At 37.6% G+C, this 5,076-nt stretch overlaps 1 long non-coding RNA gene across 1 annotated transcript in view; it reads left to right on the top strand.

The window, feature by feature from the left end:
* Positions 1-2,911, top strand: part of LOC104855212 — a 5,884-nt gene extending 2,973 nt beyond the window's left edge. Inside the window, exons 2-3 of the long non-coding RNA XR_004514336.1 lie at positions 850-1,033; positions 2,691-2,911. This is a non-coding gene — a long non-coding RNA (uncharacterized LOC104855212). The remainder of the gene's footprint in view (positions 1-849; positions 1,034-2,690) is intronic.
* Positions 2,912-5,076: the final 2,165 nt, after the last annotated feature.

The following is a 5,076-nucleotide window of genomic DNA, read 5'->3' as shown; positions in this document are numbered from 1 at the left end:
TTTTTTTTTTTTTTTTGCCATGAAATAATAAAAGTATCTTCATTTCCTTTTGGACAGTCCTCTGGATCAGCATTTAGAAACCAGTGCACTGTGTTACAGCCAATACCTCAACATCTCGGCCAGGTTATCTCTGCTCTCTTTAAAGTAATTAATAGCTTTCTGCACTCCTGATTGGGCTGTCTTTGAGCATCAACATACATAAATAATAAATACAAGTAATAACAATTCCTCTCAAATACCCAAAGTCCTCTACCAGGACTTGAACAGTCCCTATCACCATCAAATAATAAATTCAATTTAAATTCATTGACAAACTCTGCCTGAATAACCTTTATGAGCACCGAGTACTTCAGGCAGCAAGTCCCATTGTGATAGGATGCACGTGTCATTCACCATCCGAACTGGGGCACTTCTGAGAGTGAAAGGTTAATACCAATGTAAGAGAAAGTGCTCTCCCCACCAATTAAGGAATGGCTGCTACTTTAAGGAGTTGTTGTTAAATGGTATAATCATAAATTGAGTGCTATAATCAAATTGTTATGAAAACTCTGAGGACAGAGCAATTAATTTAAGGAGTTGGGAGACTGCAGGGTGGTGATTAGGGGACCTTTCACACAGAAGTCTGGTTTACAGTGAACTAGTAAGATTTCACTCCTAAGAAGAGATTGAGAAGTACACTTCAGAAATGGCAGAGAGCTCATTAAAATCTGGGCTGCAATTTTAATATTGCCAGTTATAATGAAAACTATTAAAATTCATAAAGTATTGTCACATTTCTTACCTTTATAGAGCTTATAAATTTTTAAAATAAAAACAAAATAATGAGCAGCGCTTTCCCCTTGACTGTAGAATATACACACAAGATCTACATTTGAAACTCTACAAGCTGACGAGAAGGAGGGAGGAAAAGTGGAAAGGAAAAAAGAAAGCAAGTGACCGGCACATCCCACAGAACTCTTAATTTTCAGCAGTTTCCAATGTATCTTCTGGATTCAACATAGATTTCAAGGATTTATGTACGGAGCTATATATGGTAAGTATGCGACAGATTCAAAGGCCATATTCTCAGTAGGTATTATCTTTTGTGGCTCTGGGGCCAGCAACAAAAGACAAAGCTAGTCTATGTATAAATCCTCTAAGTTATTGTTTACATTATGATAATTTTTTCACATAATGTAAAAAAATGGAACTTAATGTGTCAGTATCTCACAACTCACACTAAAGATTACACATTTGAATGCAATTCATGTGTGACGCCTTTACCCAGTGCCACATTTTACAAGATTCTCCAAGATTCGACTTTTTTCTCATCACCATGGCAAGCTGGAAAGCTGCCACACTGTTTTTATTTCCTCTTCCTTTGTTAATTTCCAGTATCTCGATTTTCAGCAAAACATCATGGTACTTGGATGCTTATAACAGTATCACCAAGTCAGACAAATACACCTAACCACATAAATTCAACATGTGAACTAGATCAGTGTTTCAAAGTGTGTAAAAAGGTGTAGTCATGGGCCGGGGATTTAGCTCAGTGGTTCTGCTGCATGCCTCACAAGTGCAAGGACCTGAGTTTGATCCCCGGTACCAAATCAAAACAAAAGAAAAAAAGGTGCAGTGATCCCCTACAAGAACTACGGAAATGCCATCTCAGTGAAAACAATAAGGGTTATTCTGGGCAATTAGTGTATAGCATCAGCTAAGTTATAAACTCAATTACTGATGGCTTACCCTCTAAAACTATTTTCAGAAATCATAAAATTTTATAATTAGAAGGGTCTATAGAAGTCAATTAGTGCAACCTTAACTAATTAAAGCTCTGTATTTAAGCTCAGGAAATCATGGACCATGAGTCCACTTATGTTACTTTTTTTAAAATAAGACATTTCCCTTGATTTTCAAAATTCGGGAATAATAATTCCATTTTTTATATTTACACATTTCGCTAGAACAAGCCAAACTCTTCATACGTCCAAGACAGTGTAGGCATAGTAAGCTTGATTTATTTGACTATAATTTAATCCAATTATCTAAGCTCTAAATGTGAAAAAATGAATTGATGTGAATAACTGCTTTGGTCTCACAGTTTTAACTAGGTTATCGGGTGTCACTCATTCCATGACCTCAGGATGCAATGAAGGCAACAATTTCAAATGTCATGCTTTTGCCTGCTGTGATCCACATGAAGATCAGTGGAGTTTAAACATTTTTATATGCTTAATAAGGACAGATTCTTCTACACACCCTTCATATAATCACATGCAAATTTTCCTCATTTGTCTGTTATGTTGACAGAATTATCCAACATGGCTCAAATCACAAAACATCACAAAAATGAGATTTGTTTTCTATGTCCAGTAACTGGCAGAAATAAACATTTAGCCGAAAGCTAAATGGATTTAACCAAGACTGTCCACCAGAAATCCACAAAGCTGAATCCTTAGTAAAAAAGAGAAAGCGGCTTCTCTTTTAAGGGCACATAGCTAATGAAATTTGCTTTCTTTGAGAAAATAAGGTTGTTAATCACACATTATTATAGCCATTCCAACACCTATTCTCTTTCCTTGACCTCAATGCAAGTTCACATTTTAATGAGAAAGTATAAGCAATTCTTTTGTAAAATGCCCACAACCTCAATTTACAGCATAATCACATCCATGCTTACAAAATCTGTCCTTTTCCCTTTGATACAGTTGCACTGCTTGCCCTCCTCTTGGAAACCACGCTCTCCATTCTTACTGGATCCTAATCGTCTCACCTTCTCAACAGAACCATTCCAGTGACGGTTTACTACACGTTTTCAGTCACTTTTCCTCTCTGCTACGTTATTCTCAGCAGCATTTAAAAAATGCACTATCATACACAAAAGAAAAGGAGGGATGGATGGAAAAGAGCGTTAGGGCCAAAGGAGGGAGGACAGAAGATGAGCAGGGGAAGGGATGCAAGAAGGAAGGGTAGGAGAGAGGAAGAGATGGAGAAGGAAGCACGAGGAGAGAGAAAAAGATCTAGAAACAACCCTCCCACACCTCCTCTGCTGCCTCTCTTACTATGAGGCTTATCTTGTCAAAACTAATCCCTTTTTTGCTTGGCCTCTCAGAATGTACTGCCCTTCAGAGTTTCCATAGAACCTAGGAAATAGTGCTTATGATCATAAATGATTCTGGTCAAACAGAAGCTTCAGCACCAGCCCTGTGAGGAGGCAAGAAAGGGATTCAAGGACACGTGCTGGAGTCAAAACACTGATCACATTAGGAGAGGAGCTGGCAAAGCCCCATAGCCAAACACTAGATCTCCTTCCAGAGTCTGACTGATACTCAGCCCTTCCAGATCTCTGTGGCTGCTCTTAAATGCAATGGGAAGTGGGAATTCATAGTGTTCTCCACTTCATGCCCACTCCCATCTGTGCTGGGAACCAAACCCAGTGCCCTGAGCAAGCGAGCCAAGCACTCCACCACCAAACTACATCCCCAGGCCATTTGCATCTCCAATATTATTCCTGCCTCTGTGAGTTTTCCTCAACCAACATAGCTCCAGCAGGCTTGGTATACATGCTATTAATCATTTATGCAACCATACTGTCCATTAATATTATTTCAATACTGCTATTATTTCAACGGTGCCACTCTAGTTACAGCAAAACTCCTTAATAGTTACCTAAACTTCTGTCTCCATTCTTCTCTTCTAGTTTACTTCTGAGACCATCGCAGAAAAGCATCGTCTCTTCCATTACTCTAAACAACTCACAAGAGACGATGCTTTTCTGTGATGGTCTCAAAAGTAAACTAGAAGATAAGAATGGAGACAGAAGTTTAGATAACTATTAAGGAGTTTTGCTGTAAACTGGCAGTTTACAGAACTGTGCACTGGCAGTTCCTGCTCCCTCACCCTGCTTCATTTTTCTCTCCATCGTATTTCTTGCCCTTTGACATATCACATAATAACTTTTATTGTCTATATTCACCCATGAAAAGTACACTGGAACAAGGACTTTGCTTTCTTCTCTACCATACTCCCAGGACTTAGGACAACACCAGCCATACTGTAGGTGTTCATTATATATTTGTTGAATGAACAAATAAATAAATAAATTCTGAACAAATTAAACCATATTTTCTATGTTTCAATCACAGTTTGATGCAAATTGCAGTTGTTTAATACGCAAGTCAGTAACCTCTAGTAGTCCTGCAAGAGTCTTTTCTGTAATGGCTAATGAAATACTTCATTTCCAAACTAAATTCCTATCCTTGGGTCACTATTTTCAAACCATCTTCCAGCCCTTCTGAAAGAACCCTACATAGATTAGTATTTAATCTTTTCATTACTCCATGACATTCTCAAAGATTGAGTAAAAAACACATGTCAAAACAATTTCTCCCTGTTTCTTCTGATTAAAATCAATATTCTTCCTGCTCTTAACAGCAGTAAAAATCAACACAACAGTTTCTGTTAACCCAATAGAATGTCAAGTGATATCTTTGTGTATTGTTACCAGCAGGGATATCAACAAAATACCACCAACAACCTACAATCATTGCTGTTTTTATTATCTACAAAATGTCATGTGTTCATATGGTATTTCACAAAACAACACAGTGAAAACAATGACCCCCATCTCAAACAGCTCGGTACTTATTTAGACAAAGAACTGAATAATAGGGAGGCAAAACTCAAAAGAGGGCCCTGCTGTTGTTGAGAAAAGAACACAGTTGATCCAGGTGGTTAGGGCAGCTTTAAGTCTCCTTCCTGTTTTCAGGCCTATATAGTTTGACTTTGCTCTTTGAATCACAAACAGCAGCTGTAACCCTAACTGACCTTCTCAAAATACAGCTCTCTGTTGGTCACTGAGGAGATAATTTAGAACATAACCACCCATAAAACATTGTTAGAAATGCCAAACAATAAACAGCCCACATTTCTCCAAGAATTACTAGCACATCTTGTAAGACGTTATTATTTAAAGAAAATTGGTTCATTCCAAAGACAATCTCATAAAAATTGTATTAAGCTTAGACTAAAAATGAATTTCTAAGTTTATATAGCATAGGATGTCTAATTGGGATTCCGATTGCAATGAGGGTT

This window comes from Fukomys damarensis, unplaced genomic scaffold (assembly GCF_012274545.1).
Source record: "Fukomys damarensis isolate Sample0158 unplaced genomic scaffold, DMR_v1.0_HiC HiC_scaffold_4, whole genome shotgun sequence".
Taxonomy (NCBI): domain Eukaryota; kingdom Metazoa; phylum Chordata; class Mammalia; order Rodentia; family Bathyergidae; genus Fukomys; species Fukomys damarensis.
The sequence above is the reverse complement of the archived record's forward strand: the minus strand, read 5'-3'. Positions and strand labels throughout refer to the sequence as shown.